Here is a 16,566-nt window from a genome sequence, read left to right on the forward strand (position 1 = left end):
TGGAGTAGAGACCACAAAAATTTGGCATTCACCTGACAAAAAAGAACTTGTGATGATGTGGCTGGAGGTACATTAGGAGGTCACTTGGTTCAAATTTTACTGTTGGCCAGTATAGGCCCCAAATATTAGGCATTCACCTGACAGAAAAGAACTTGTGATGATGTGGCTAGAGGTACATTAGGCGGTCACTGGATACAAATTTTACTGTAGGCCACTGGAGTAGAGACCACAAAAATTTGGCATTCACCTGACAAAAAAGAACTTGTGATGATGTGGCTGGAGGTACATTAGGAGGTCACTTGGTTCAAATTTTACTGTTGGCCAGTATAGGCCCCAAATATTAGGCATTCACCTGACAGAAAAGAACTTGTGATGATGTGGCTAGAGGTACATTTGGCGGTCACTGGATACAAATTTTACTGTAGACCACTGGAGTAGAGACCGCAAAAATTAAGCATTCACCTGACAAAAAAGAACTTGTGATGATGTGGCTGGAGGCACATTAGGCGGTCACTTGGTTCAAATTTTACTGTCGGCCAGTACAGGCCCCAAAAATTAGGCATTCACCTGACAGAAAAGAACTTGTGATGATGTGGCTGGAGGTACATTAGGCGGTCACTGGATAAAAATTTTACTGTCGGCCAGTACAGACCCCAAAAATGAGGCATTCACCTAAAGGTCTTTTATGCTGCTGTATATACGTAAAACAAGGACAATTCTTTGTTCTGTATGGTGGCGGATATGTGTGGGCTAGCATGATGAAATTCAATTGCACATGGACGTCACAGGTGTTGAATTCCTCAGAGATCCATGCCTCATTCATTTTTATAAATGTGAGGTAGTCCACACTGTTGTGAGCTAGGCGAGTGCGTTTATCGGTCACATTCCCCCCTGCTGCGCTGAATGTCCTTTTGGACAGGACACTGGATGAGGGGCAAGCCAAGAGTTCCATGGCAAATTGTGCCATCTCTGGCCACAGGTCAAGCCTGTACACCCAGTAGTCTAGGGATTCCTTGCTTCTCAGAGCATCCACATCGGCTATTAACCCGATGTAGTCAGAAACCTGTCGGTCTAGGTGTTCCCTGAGGCTGGATATGGAGGGCTGCTGTCAATGGGTTGGCTGAAAGAATGATCTCATATCTGAAGTGACCAACACATCTTCTTGATGCAGGCGCGGTAGCATTGGTATCCACACTTGTTTTGCTGTGGGTAGAAATTACTCTGCCAGAGCCCACAACAGAAGAACGCAGCATCTCTCGCAGCAAGGCCTAGAAATGCTGCTTTCTGACAGCCCTCTGTGATGCTGGTAACATGTCCGCCATTTTGTGTTTGCCACCCAGTACTGGTCCGTGCCCTTTATGCTTTTTATACGGGGTCCCTCTTCAAACACTGGAGCATGAAGGCCCCCATTTGCACTAAATTAGAAGCGGTGTAGCCACCTGGCTGGCTCCTGCTTATCGCCTAGGAGAATGTTGTCCTCTGTCTCCTCCTCCCAGCCACGGACAACACCAGGGATCCCTGAAAATTTTTAAGTCCCCCTCAAACCCGGCTCTTCTTTTTCCTCCTCCTCCTCTCAGCCACCATACTCCTCTGACTCCTCTTCAGACTCCTACTGACTTGTTTCAGATATAGTAGCTCCCCCTGGGAATTTATTCAGCATTGCGACTTCCTCATCTTCCAGCCCCTGCTCCTCGATGGCTTGATCAATGACACAACGCAATTCACGCTCCAGAAAGAAGGCATAGGGTATGATATCACTGATGGCGCCCTGGCTGCGACTTACCAGTTTGGTGATCTCATCAAATGGCCGCAGAAGTCTGCATGTGTTACGCATGAGCAGCCACTGGCACAGTGAAAAGAAACCAAGCTCCCCAAAACCTGTCTTGCTGCAGAGTTCGTATAGGTAGTCATTAACAGCACATTGCTACAGGAGCAGCCTATCAAGCATATGAAAGGTTGAGTTCCAGCGCATTGGGCTGTCACAAATCAGACATCTGACAGGCAGGTGGTGTCGCCGTTGAATGTCAGCAAGACTAGCCATGGCCGTGTAAGATCTTCTAAAATGGCCAGAGATTTTCCTGGCCTGCCGCAAGATGTCCTGGACTCTGGGGTATTTGGTAACGAATAGCTGCATGACTAAATTCAGGACATGTGCCATGCACGGCATGTGTGTCATTTCTTCCCTGTTTCAGCGCACTCAGCAGATTTGCACCATTGTCCCTCAACACTTTACCAACTGTCAGATTGAGCAGGGTTTGCCACTGATCAGCCTATGACTGCAGAGCTGAAAGCAGTGCAGGACTGGTGTGGCTCTTGGTTTTGAGACACAACAGCCGCAGCACAGCATGGCAACGTCTCACCTGAGACGTCAAATAGGTTCTGGGGAGCTTGGGGGGGTGCAGTGGAAAAGGCGGTAGCAGTGGAAAAAGAAGGAGTCAGCTGAGGAGGAGACGGGAGATGGAGTAGGAGGAGAAGAAGAAGAGGCAGGCCTGCATGCAATCCGTGGCGGTAACAAATCCACACGGAAGCTGCGGTCTTGCGCTTGGGGCTCCTTTACCTTCATTGGTCAGATCATGTCTTTAGGTACAGTATGTCCCTCGTTAGATGTGTCTATTAAGATACTGCTATATCACAGTGTTCATATTAGGCCTATGATATATGCTGAGGCTGTTAGTGAATTAACTATTATTCACTGGTATACACTGTTTTACATGGTTACTGGGGGCTTATGCTATGGATCTCATATTGAATGGCAATTATTATTGGGTTAGTAAATAGAGTCATACAACATATTCCCCTATAGGGGTGGGTGATATGTACTATTACCATGGTTGTTGTGCATATACTCTTCTAATTAAAAGACTTACTACCATTTACTGTGAGACACGGCGTATAGCCTGGTATCCGGAAATTTCTTTTATTGCTCTGCGGAGGTGAAGATGTAGCAGGGTTAGCACTCCAGTTTCTTAACTCATCGCGTTATCTTGAGACAAAAGCCATTGAAAAGCAATATAAGTTGTTTGCTTAGATTACCGTAGATAACACAACTCAGAAATCTCTGAAAACAGGAGTGTTAACTCTACTCTATCCGTACATCCCTGTCCAATGAGGTGTTGCCCTTTGCTTCTCTGTATATGCTTTTCCAGCTTGCCTTTTTTCTTCCATATTTTTTATTTTAATAAAGTTGATAAGAATGCAGACCTTCCTGGCCTTGCTTTGAGAAAAGATGCATTCTGCTCTTGCGAGTGCTGGAAGAGGAATTTCCACTCACAGAGAACCAGTTGTGGGTACCAATCCAACAGCACATGCAAGAAGAGGGGGGTTTTAAGATGTGTTGGTCATTTCGGATATGAGATCATTCTTGCAGCCAACCCATCCAGAGCCAGCCTCAGGGAATGCCTAGACTAACAGGTATCTGAATACATCCGGTTAATGCCCAACGTGGACGCTATAAGAAGCAAGGAACCCCTGGACTACTGTGTTCAGGCTTGTCCTGTGGCCAGAGCTGGCACAATTTGCCATGTAAACATATGTATTTGACCTGTATTTGTACTGGCCTTCAGTAAAATTGATATCCATTGACCGTCTAATAGACCTCCAGCCACATACTTACTTGTTCTTTTATGTACACTGAATGCATAATTTTGGGGGCCTGTAGTACACTGGCCTGCTTGTAAATTGATATCCAATGACCGTGTAATCTAACTGCAGCCACATACTTACTTGTTCTTTTATGTACGCTAAATGCATAATTTTTGGGCCCTTTATTCTTCCGGCCTGCTGTAAAATTGATATCAAATGACCGTGTAATCTACCTCCATCCACATACTTACTTGTTCTTTTATGTACCCAGAATGCACAATTTTTGGGGCCTGTAGTACACTGGCCTGCTGTAAAATTGATAACCAATGACCATTTAATCTACCTCCAGCTGCATACTTACTTGTTCTTTTATGTACACTGAATGCATAATTTTTGGGGCCTGTGGTATACTGGCCTGCTGTAAAAATAATATCCAATGACCGCATAATCTACCTCCAGCCACATACTTACTTGTTATTTTATGTATGCTGAATGCATAATATGTGGGGCCTGTAGTACACTGGCCTGCTGCAAAATTGATATCCAATGACCATATTTCAGCTGTATATTCATTTCTGGAACAACTCTGTGGAGTCAAAATGCTTACTACATCCCTAGTTAAATTCCTTGAGGGGTGTAGTTTGAAAAATGTAGCCACTTCCACTATTTTGGTACTTCAGAGTCTCTGCAATTGTATCTTGTACATACTATCTGAAATCCATTCCAGCAAAATATGCTGTCCAAAAGCTTAATAGCTCTCCTTCTCTTCTGAGCCCTGCTGTGTGCCCATACAGCAGTTTATGACCACATGTGGGGTATTGCTACACTTGTAACAAACTGTGGGTTTCATTTTTTCCTATTACCCTTTGTGAAAATATAACATGAGGAGATAAAGCAAGATTTTACTGGTAACTCAGGGTCATTGTAAATATAACATGGTGTCTGAAAAGCATTTTAGCAAAATGTGACCTACGAAGTTAGGTCAAATTAGCTTACCTTCTGAGAACTGCTCTGTGCCCAAAAAGCAGTTTATGACCGCATACAGGGTATTTCCATACTGGAGTATTTTTTATTTATTTTTTTTACTTTATTACCACTAAAATCTGGGGCTAAAACTTTTTAATTTTCATAACCCAATATAAAATGTTCTGTGCCACACCTGTGGGGTCAAATTGATCATTATACCGCTAGATAAATTCCTTGAGGTATGTAGTTTTCAAACTGAGGTCATTTGGAATAAATTATTTTGCTTTGACACCTTAAGGTCTCTGTAAATCTATAGTGGTGCGTGGAAAACAACCTTATGGTTCAAATAGCCTAAGGCTAATGGATTCCGTTTCTGGTCATTTAAAACATAACTTTTATTTCATTTTATTAAGACTGGTGTAAGTCGGGAAGAAATTCGTAAGCCTGACAAATCAGCGGTGACTGAGGCGATTGATCAGATTGCACTACTACTACATAAGCGCCGGAGATTGATTGGATATCTGATGAGGAAAGACCCACCCACGGCAGTTAAAAACATTGGCTTAGATGGCACTCATGTTGACAGTAGCTCCATTTCCCCTGAAGATGCCACATCTGTGGTGAAACATGTTGGGGGAGCTGCAATCCAGCTTTTAGTTTAAGTGTGGTTTAAACTCAGTGACTGCACTTGGTGCACTGCAGAAACCTCGTGCAAAACACACAAGCGACAGGGTGGCATATTAGAGCACAAACAAAGTGAAGTCAGGAATAAGTAAAACCTCTATAGACATGTTGCCTCCCCGAGTGTGACGTATATAAGATACAGATTTAAGATCCCAGCTAGCAGGACATATAGCTGAAAATCGGAGATCTGAGAAAAATCTGTTGGAATAATTGCCACGATACGGACAGTCACATTCGAGCAGGCATAGCATATAGGTGATGTAACCTATATCCCCAGCCGCAGAATTCACCAGCACTTCTAATTGTAAACCTTTTTCTTTCTTCCCGACTTACAAGAGTCTTAATAAAATGAAATAAACGTTATGTTTTAAATGACCAGAAACGGGAATCCATTAGCCTTAGGCTATTTGAACCTTAATATTTAACTCCAGGGTCCAACGGGTCCTTGAAGCAAAATGGAAAACAACCTATTACAAAGATCTACAAAAATCTATAAGGTGCTACTTTATTTATGTGGCCTGTGTTTAAGTTCAGTAGCAGGAAAGTGTCACATATAAAACATTTTAAAAAGAAAACCTGCTGAATCAGAGTAATAAATGTTGAGTTTCATTTATTTGGTATAAAATGCTGTGTTATAGAAATAAATGGATTCAAATTGAAAATATGCAAAAAATATATTAAGGGGGGCATTTATTAAGAACCACAATTTAGACGTTATAGTCCCTCTGTTCTGCCGGTGGATGCACCAAAGTTATGTGGAAGTGCAGACATACTAAAATCTACCCAGCTTTCTTTCTGGCATAGATTTAAGTCATTTTCCATGCCAAAAACTCTAGGCCCGCCCTCTTTCCCATTCAAAAGACGTAAAAAAAACTGCAACAAAATCAGCGACATTAATATGCCAAAAAGTGGTGTATAATTCATAATAAATGTCCCTCTAAATGTTTACATTTCACCTCCATATTGCTTTAATTCAGCTGAAGCACCTAAAGGGTTAATAAACTTCCTAAATGTTGTATTGAATAATTAAAAATGGTGACAAATTTAAAATGTGGTTAGTTATGGGGGTTCTAATATTTAAGTTTCCTAAAGCCCTTTTTGAACGGAATTAGTCCCCAAAATATAGGTTTTTAAAACTTTCTTGAAAATGTGAGAAATTGCTGCTAAAAATATAAGCCCGTTCACATCCTAAAAAATAAAAAGGATGTTTAAAAAATGATGCCCAGTTTGCCAATATATAATATGAGTAGATATATGGATTGATAGTTATTAACTATTTTATGTAATATGACTGTCTTCGTAGAGATATTCAAATTCTAAATATCAAAAACAAAATCTTCAAAAAAGTTTGTAAATTTTGCATTTTTTTATAAAGAAATTTAAAACATTGGGCAGTATTTACTACAAACAAAGTAAAATGTGTCATTAAATAAAAATCATTCATAAGTTATTACTACATAGAGTGACACGTATCAGATTAGAAAAATGCGACTCCAGCTTTTGGTCTTCAACACATAGAAACCATTGTGGCCATCTTGATTGAAGACACCCTGTAAAATGTGCAGTGATGTAATTACATCATTGTTGAGTTGTTTACTACACCAAGAAACGACTCGTTTATTGCTCAATTGTACCGATCATTGCCTCGTGTAAAGGTACCTTATGTAAGATATGCTGATCTGTGTATATTTTTTCCAGAAATGCAGAGCAGTGATTCCTTGCCTAAAATACTCCTCATGCATGCTAGGCAATCTCCATAAGGAGAAAGAGTAAACCTCAGACCCTCAGCTAGCTAAGCCTAATTTCTCTCCTATAATAAAGGGTAATCACTTTGAAAAGCTGTACACAGATAAGATAAGGCCTGTTTAAAATGCTGTTGACTTTACATGGCTCCTTTACATATGGTGCTTTGAGATGATGAGTTTTTTTTTCAATTTGTAAAGAAATCTAATTTGTATATCTGTTTTCCAGAGAAACATTGTTGGTTGGCCTATTTTCTCTCTGCCAAGATTGAACTTATTTGCAAATACAGGTAAATTAGAACAAAATGAGTTTGAACAAATTTGCTCATCTTTATCACAGTGATGTAATGATTAAAGTTGAGTGAACCCGAACTGTAAACAATTACGTAAAAGTTTGGGTTCGGTGTTCAGCGATTTTTATGGTGCTTTTTGAAAGGCTGCACAGCAGCCAATCAACAAGCGTCATACTACTTGCCCCAAAAGGCCATCACAGCCAACTCCAGCCTCTATTTAAGCTGGAGTCATGTAGCTCGGCCCGTCACTCTGCTGGGATTAGTGTAGGGAGAGGCTGCAGCTGCTGTGAGGGAGAGATCAGGGAGCGATCTTATCAAGAACTGCTATATGTACTCAGCGATCTACAGAAAAAGTGTTTTGTGGGTGCAGTGCACAATTTTTTAAGCCTGCCCTGAGCCAACTACTGCGGAAACAAACTTTTTTTTCTTCATTTCATCAATATCAATACCTGATCGGCAGCCATTTTATGCAACGATAGTGCACCAGCATAGGCTATCTGCAAAACCAGAAATACAGCTTTGGCATACTGGGGTGAAATAACCCTCTAATATACTGCACATCTGGGATTAGACAAGCATAAGTGACTGTCACATTTAGGACAGAAATAGAGATTTTTGGTTAGGGTGAAAAAAGCGTGTAATATACTTCACATCTGTGATTACACATGCATAAGTGACTGTCACATTTTAGACAGAAATACAGCTTTTTGGTTACATACTGCAAATCTGGGATTACACGTGCATAAGTGACTGTCACATTTAGACAATAAATACGGCTTTGGAATACTGGGGTGAAAAAACCCTCTGATATACTGCACATCTGTGATTACACATGCATAAGTGATTGTCACATTAAGGCCAGAAATATGCCTTTTTGGTTACTGGGGTGAAAAAAGCCTCTGATATACTGCACATATGGGATTACACGTGCAGTAGTGAGTGTCACATTTAGGCCACAAATACCGCTGTCATATAGAGTTTAAAAATAATAATAATTGAGTGCCACTACATCAGGATTTTTATTGGCGGTTAATTTTTTTTAACAGACCACTTTTTACTTTGCTTTGTAAACGCTAACTATGAGGCAAACATCTAATAAGGGATGCAGTCATGGTGGTGGTGTTGGTGGAGCCTCTGGTGCAGGGAGAGGACGTGGGCGTTCTGCCACAGCTACATGTCCTACTGAACCTACTACCTCAGGTCCCAGTAGCCACCAGGATCTACAGCGATATTCGGTCGGGCCTAATGCCGTTCTAAGGATGGTAAGGCCTGAGCAAGTACAGGTGCAAGTCAATTGAGTGGCCGACAGTGGATCCAGCACGTTCACATTATCTCCCACCCAGTCTTCTGCAGAAAGTGCACAGGTGGCGCCTGAAACCTATGCCCATCAGTCTGTCACATCACCCCCGTGCATATCGGGGAACCTGTCTGAGCCTCAAGTCATGCAGCAGTCTCTTATGCTGTTTGAAGACTCTGCTGGCAGGGTTTCCCAAGGGCATCCACCTAGCCCTTCCCTAGGGGTGGAAGACATAGAATGCACTGACGCACAATTACTTATGTTTCCTGATGAGGACATGGGAATACCACCTCAGCACGTCTCTTATGATGACGAAACACAGGTGCCAACTGCTGCGTCTTTCTGCAGTGTGCAGACCGAAAAGGAGGTCAGGGAGGAAGACTGGGTGGAATACAATGCAGGGGATGATGAGGTCCTAGACCCCACATGGAATGAAGGTTGTGCCACTGACTTTAAGAGTTCGTAGAAAGAGGCAGTGGTGAGAACGAGCCAACAGCGTAGCAAAAGCGGGAGCAGGGTGCAAAAGCAGAGCAGCTATGGCCAAAACAGTTCGCCTGCTACTGGCCACCGTCAACAGGGACCGAGCACACCAAAGGCAGCTTCAAGGAGTTTCCTCACATGGCACTTCTTCACACAATGTGCTGACGACAAGACTCAAGTGATTTTCACGCTGTGCCATCAGAGCCTAAAGCGAGGCATTAATGTTCTGAACCTTAGCACAACCTGCATGACCAGGCATCTACATGCGAGACATGGGCTGCAGTGGAGTAAGCACCTTCAAAACCAAGAAATGGCTCAGGCCCCTCCTGCTCCCTCTTCTGCTGCTGCCTCGGCCTCTTCCTCCGCCTCTGGAGGAACGTTGGCACCTGCCGCCCAGCAAACAGTGGATGTGCCACCAACAACACCACCTCCATCACTAAGCATCTCCACCAAGTCACACGGAAGTGTTCAGCTCTACATCTTAGAAACCTTTGAGAGAAAGCGTGTATACCCACCTAGCCACCCTCGATCCCTTGCCCTAAATGCCAGCATTTCTAAACTGCTGGCCTTTGAAATGCTGTCATTCAGGCTGGTGGAGACGGACAGCTTCAAACAGCTCATGTCGCTTGCTGTCCCACAGTACATCGTTCCCAGCCGCCACTACTTCTCCAGGAGAGCTGTGCCCTCCCTGCACAACCAAGTATCGAATAAAATCAAGTGTGCACTGCGCAACGCCATCTGTGGCAAGGTCTACCTAAACAGATACGTGGACCAGTAAGCATGGCCAGGGATGCTATATGTCCCTAACTGCACACTGGGTAAATGTAGTGGCGGCTGTGCCCCAGGCGGAGAGCTGTTTGGCGCACGTCCTTCCACCGCCAAGGATCGTAGGGCATCATTCTTTGCCTCCTGTTGCCTCCTATTCCTACTCAGCTTCCTCCTCCTCTTCTACCACCTCCTCATCCGGTCAGCGACAGACCTTCACCACCAACTTCAGCACAGCCAGGGGTAAACGTCAGCAGGCCATTCTGAAACTGATGTGTTTGGGGTACAGGCCCCACACCGCGCAGGAGTTGTGGCGGGGTATAGAAGAACAGACCGACGAGTGGTTGCTGCCAGTGGGCCTCAAGCCCTGCCTGGTGGTGTGCGATAATGGGCGAAATCTCGAGGCAGCTCTGAGACTAGCCGGTTTGACGCACATCCCTTGCAATGGCGCATGTGCTGAATTTGGTGGTGCAGAAATTCATTCACAACTACCCCGACATGTCTGAGCTGCTGCATAAAGTGAGGGTCGTCTGTGCGCACTTCCGGCGTTCTCATCCTGCCGCCGTTCGGCTGTCTGCTCTACAGCGTAACTTCGGCCTTCCCGCTCACATGCGACGTGCCCACCAGGTGGAACTCCACCTTGCACATGCTAGAGAGACTGTGAGAGTAGCAGCAGGCTATAGTAGAGTTTCAGCTGCAGTACGCACGGGTGAGTCGTACTGCGAAACAGAACCACTTCACCACCAATGACTGGGCCTCCATGCGAGACCTGTGTGCCCTGTTGCGCTTTTTCGAGTACTCCACCAACATGGCCAGTGGCAATGACGCCGTTATCAGCGTTGCAATACTACTTGCAATACTACTACTAGGAGGAAGAGGGGTCATCTCTAACACTTTCAGGCCAGTCTTATAGAAGTGGCTCAGAAAGAGAATTTTTGCAACAGCAGAGGCCAGGTACAAACTTGGCCAGCCAGGGCCCACTACTGGAAGACGAGGAGGATGAGGATGAGGAGGAGGAGGATGGGGATGAAGCATGTTCACAGCGGGGTGGTATCCTACGCAGCTCGGGCCCATGACTGGTGCGTGGCTGGGGGGATATGGAGGACGCAGACGATACGCCTCCCACAGAGGACAGCTTGTCCTTACCTTTGGGCAGCCTGGCACACATGAGCGACTACACTACATTCTGCAGTACCTGCGCAACGACTGCAGAGTTGCCCACATTTTAACGTGTGCTGACAATTGGGTGGCCACCCTGCTGGATCCCCGTTACAAAGACAATGTGCCGTCCTTAATTCCTTCACTGGAGCGTGATCGGAAGATGCGCGACTACAGGCGCACGCTGGTAGACGTGCTCCTGAGAGCATTCCAGACTGACGCCGGGGGACAAGTGGAAGCACAAGGCGAAGGCAGGGGAGGTGGAAGAGGTCGCCAACGCAGCTGTGTCAGCACCAGCACCTCAGAAGGCAGGATTAGCATGGCCGACATGTGGAAAAGCTTTATCACCTCGCCGCAACAACTGGCCCCAACTGCTGATATGGAGCGTGTTAGCAGGAGGCAGCATGTGAACAACATGATGGAACAGTACCTGTGCACACGACTACACGTACTGACTGATGGTTCTGCCCCATTCAACTTCTGGGTCTCCAAATTGTCCACATGGCCAGAGCTTGCCGTATATGCCTTGGAGGTGCTGGTCTGCCCTGCAGCCAGTGTACTCTCTGAACGTGTATTTAGCACGGCAGGAGGCATCATTACAGACAGACGCAGCCGCCTGTCCACAGCCAACGTGGACAAGCTCACGTTCATTAAAATGAACCAGGCTTGGATCCCACAAGACTTGCCTGTACCTTGTGCAGAATAGACATTTATACCACCATCAAACATACATTCTTGTACTCAAGTCAAGTGCAAAGATTCTTTGTTTTTGTTTTTTTTATTTGTTCCAATATTTTGGGGGATACCTACCCCAATAAAAATAATAATATATATATATATATATATATATATTGTTGGCTCCCTCCTCCTCCATTGCTGCCTCCACCTACAACACCACATTCACCACCTCCTCAACCTTCGACTCCATATCAACCTCCTTCTCTGAGTTGCAGGTTAATAATTTGTAATTAGCTATTTTATTTAATTTAAAGTTATTTCCCTATCCACATTTGTTTGCAGAGCAGTTGCCATGCTCTAAAGCACATTTTACTGCCTTTTACATCCCTCTAGCCTCTTTAAGGACTATTTTAGAACCATTTTAATTTAAAAAAATGCAAATTTTAGTGCCCTAAATTGAAAAAATTCTTATTTTCAATTGTCGGGTGACATTTTACCATTTTTGGCGTATACAAACCCCTGCTGTGCCTGAGTGACAGGGGCCTAAATCTCTCAAAATCCTCTGTTGTATTGCTGGGTGACATGAACCCTATTTTGCCATGAATTAACCCCTGCTCTGCATTGCTGACAGGGGCCTAAATCTCTCAAAATCCTCTGTTCTGTTGCTGGGTGACATAAACCCCCTTTTGCCGTGAATGAACCCCTGCTCTGCATTGCTGACAGGGGCCTAAATCTCTCAAAATCCTCTTTTGTATTGCTGGGTGACATGATCCCCCTTTTGCCGTGAATGAACCCCTGCTCTGCATTGCTGACAAGAGACTAAATGTCTCAAAATCCTCTGTTATATTGCTGGGTGACATGAACCCCCTTTTGCCGTGAATGAAACCCTATTCTGCATTGCTGACAGGGGCCAAAATCTCTCGAAATCCTCTGTTGTAATTCTGGGTGACATGAACCCCCTTTTGCCGTGAATGAACCCCTGCTCTGCATTGCTGACTGGGGCCTAAATCTCTCAAAATACTCTGTTGTATTGCAGGGTGACATGAACCCCCTTTTGCAGTGAATGAACCCCTGCTGTGCCTGGGTGACAGGGGCCTAAATCTCTCAAACTACTCTGTTGTATTGCTGGGTGACATGAACCCCCTTTTGCCGTGAATGAAGCCTGTTCTGCATTGCTGACTGGGGTCTAAATCTATCAAAATCCTCTGTTGTATTGCTGGGTGACATAAACCCCCTTTTGCCGTGAATAAACCCCTGCTGTGCTTGGGTGACAGGGGCCTAAATCTCTCAAAATCCTCTGTTCTACTTCTGGGTGACATGAACCCCATTTTGCCGTGAATGAACCTCTGCTCTGCATTGCTGACAGGGAACTAAATTTAGTTAAAACATCTGTTACTGATCGGAAGATGCGCGACTACAAGCGCGCGCTGATGATAGCATTCCCACCTGACAGCGGGGGCACAGTGGAAGCACAAGGCGAAGGCAGAGGAGGAGGAAGAGGTCACCAACGCAGCTGGGGCACCACCAGCACCTGAGAAGGCAGGGTTAGCATGGCCCAAATGTGGAAAAGCTTTGTTAGCCTTGGAGGTGCTGACTTGCCCTGCAGCCAGTGTATAGTGTGAATGTGTGTTTAGCATGGCAGAGAGCATTATCACAGGCCACAGCCAATGTGGACAAGCTTATGTTTATTAAAATGAACCAGGCATGGATCCCACAGGACTTGTCTGTACCTTGTGCAGAATAGACATTTATGCCAGCCTCAACCATCCATTCTTGTACTCAAGTGCACTTATTCTTAGTTTTATTTTGTTATATGTCCCAATATTTTTGGGGATACCCCAATTTAAAAATTAAAAATAACACAAATCAGTGTTGGCTACCTATTCCTCCTTCACCGCCGCTTCCACCTACACCGCCACGCCAACCTACACCGCCACATACACCCATCCACCGCCTACTCAACCTCCTACTCCTAGATACAGATTGTTATTTAACATTTTTCTGTATCTTATGTGATTTTAAGTCATTTGCCTATCCACATTTGTTTGCAGAACAGTTGCAATGCTCTTAAGCACATTTTGATGCCTTTTGCAGCCCTCTAGCCCTTTCCAGGACCATTTTAGAGCCATTTTAGTGCCCAAAAGTTCGGGTCCCCATTGACTTCAATGGGGTTTGGGTTCGGGGTCAAGTTCGGGTCCCGAACCCGAACTTTTTTTGAATTCGGCCGAACCTGAACATTTTGGTGTCCGCTCAACTCTAGTAATGATATAATCACATTATGAAATTGATGTCATTGCACAGTGAAAGTGATGTAATACTCACCGTGAAGTCATTGCAATGTCATATTTACATGATCTCATATTCACAGTATAGAGATTAGCAAATCAATTCTATCAATTCTTTTTTTTTATTTTTTTATTGGTTACAATAGTTGCATTTCGTTTAAAAAAAAATTATATATAAAACATTTCATGAACTTTGTTATATAAATTGTTTTACACAAATTGATTAGTGGTCATCAATGAACAACAATCAACATAACAACAAGAAAAAGGATGTATGTTAAAGGAGCTATATCATTTGGAGTACATATCCGCAGGTTAAGGGAGGATCATAATTTTACAGCTTGTTGTAAAGCTGGGTGGTGGGGAAGGATTTATCCTTGGAAACCTCTATAGGATCTCCTATTTTTAATTCTATCAATTCTGAATTTAACAGGAATGCAAGTTAGTTAGAATCAGAATTTTTCAGGGTTCTGTCAAACAATACATAAAATTCCTATGTGAAAGCAACATGTACAGGTCCTTCTAAAAAAATTTGCATATTGTGATAAAGTTCATTATTTTCTGTAATGTACTGATAAACATTAGACTTTCATATATTAGATTCATTACACACAACTGAAGTAGTTCAAGCCTTTTATTGTTTTAATATTCATGATTTTGGCATACAGCTCATGAAAACCCAAATTTCCTATCTAAAAAAATTAGCATATTTCATCCGACCAATAAAAGAAAAGTGTTTTTAATACAAAAAAAGTCAACCTTCAAATAATTATATTCAGTTATGCACTCAATACTTGGTCGGGAATCCTTTTGCAGAAATGACTGCTTCAATGCGGTGTGGCATGGAGGCAATCAGCCTGCGGCACTGCTGAGGTGTTATGGAGGCCCAGGATGCTTCCATAGCGGCCTTAAGCTCATCCAGAGTGTTGGGTCTTGCGTCTCTCAACTTTCTCTTCCCAATATCCCACAGATTCTCTATGGGGTTCAGGTCAGGAGAGTTGGCAGGCCAATTGAGCACAGTAATACCATGATGGTTTTGGCACTGTGAGCAGGTGCCAGGTCGTGCTGAAAAATGAAATCTTCATCTCCATAAAGCTTTTCAGCAGATAGAAGCATGAAGTGCTCCAAAATCTCCTGATAGCTAGCTGCATTGATCCTGCCCTTGATAAAACACAGTGGACCAACACCAGCAGCTGACATGGCACCCCAGACCATCACTGACTGTGGGTACTTGACACTGGACTTCAGGCATTTTGGCATTTCCCTCTCCCCAGTCTTCGTCCAGACTCTGGCACCTTGATTTCCGAATGACATGCAAAATTTGCTTTCATCCGAAAAAAGGATTTTGGACCACTGAGCAACAGTCCAGTGCTGCTTCTCTGTAGCCCAGGTCAGGCGCTTCTGCCGCTGTTTCTGGTTCAAAAGTGGCTTGACCTGGGGAATGCGGCACCTGTAGCCCATTTCCTGTACACGCCTGTACACGGTGGCTCTGGATGTTTCTACTCCAGACTCAGTCCACTGCTTCCGCAGGTCCCCCAAGGTCTGGAATCGGTCCTTCTCCACAATCTTCCTCAGGGTCCGGTCACCTCTTCTCGTTGTGCAGCGTTTTCTGCCACACTTTTTCCTTCCCACAGACTTCCCACTGAGGTGCCTTGATACAGCACTCTGGGAACAGCCTATTCATTCAGAAATTTCTTTCTGTGTCTTACCCTCTTGCTTGATGGTGTCAATGATGGCGTTCTGGACAGCAGTCAGGTCGGCAGTCTTACCCATGATTGCGGTTTTGAGTAATGAACCAGGCTGGGAGTTTTTAAAAGCCTCAGGAATCTTTTGCAGGTGTTTAGAGTTAATTAGTTGATTCAGATGATTAGGTTAATAGCTCGTTTAGTGAACCTTTTCATGATATGCTAATTTTTTGAGATAGGAATTTTGGGTTTTCATGAGCTGTATGCCAAAATCATCAATATTAAAGCAATAAAAGGCTTGAACTACTTCAGTTAGTGTGTAATGAATCTAAAATATATGAAAGTCTAATGTTTATCAGTACATCACAGAAAATAATGAACTTTATCACAATATGCAATTTTTTTTAGAAGGACCTGTATATATTATTTTTCTTCCATAAGGAAAAGCAAACTAAGCATCTTTCACCACCCGCTGTAAGGTTCTTATCCAAACTTAAAGGACTTGTCTCACTTCAGTAAATGGCTTTTATCATATAGAGAAAGTGAATACAAGACACTAATGTATTGTGATTGTCCAAATTTCCTTCTTTGCTGGTTAGATTATTTTTTCCATCATATTAAACACTTTTTGTTTCCATGGTTATGACTAGGATTGAGCAAATTGACCTTCAGATCATAGATCCAAAGTTGGTTTGTTCAAATAATTAGATGTTAACCCTTTCATGACCAAGGGTCATTGATGCCCCAGTGTCCAGGTCAAAATTTACAAATCTGGCATGCGTCCCTTTATGTGGTAATAGCTTTGGAACACTTTTATTTATCTAAGCCATTCTGAGATTTTTTTTTTCTTGTGACACATTGTACTTCATTTGTACTTCATGATAATCATAAATTTGAGTCACCTTTATTTATGAAAAAATCCCAAATTTAGCAAAATTTTTTAAAAATTTG

This window comes from Bufo gargarizans, chromosome 6 (assembly GCF_014858855.1).
Source record: "Bufo gargarizans isolate SCDJY-AF-19 chromosome 6, ASM1485885v1, whole genome shotgun sequence".
Lineage (NCBI taxonomy): Eukaryota > Metazoa > Chordata > Amphibia > Anura > Bufonidae > Bufo > Bufo gargarizans.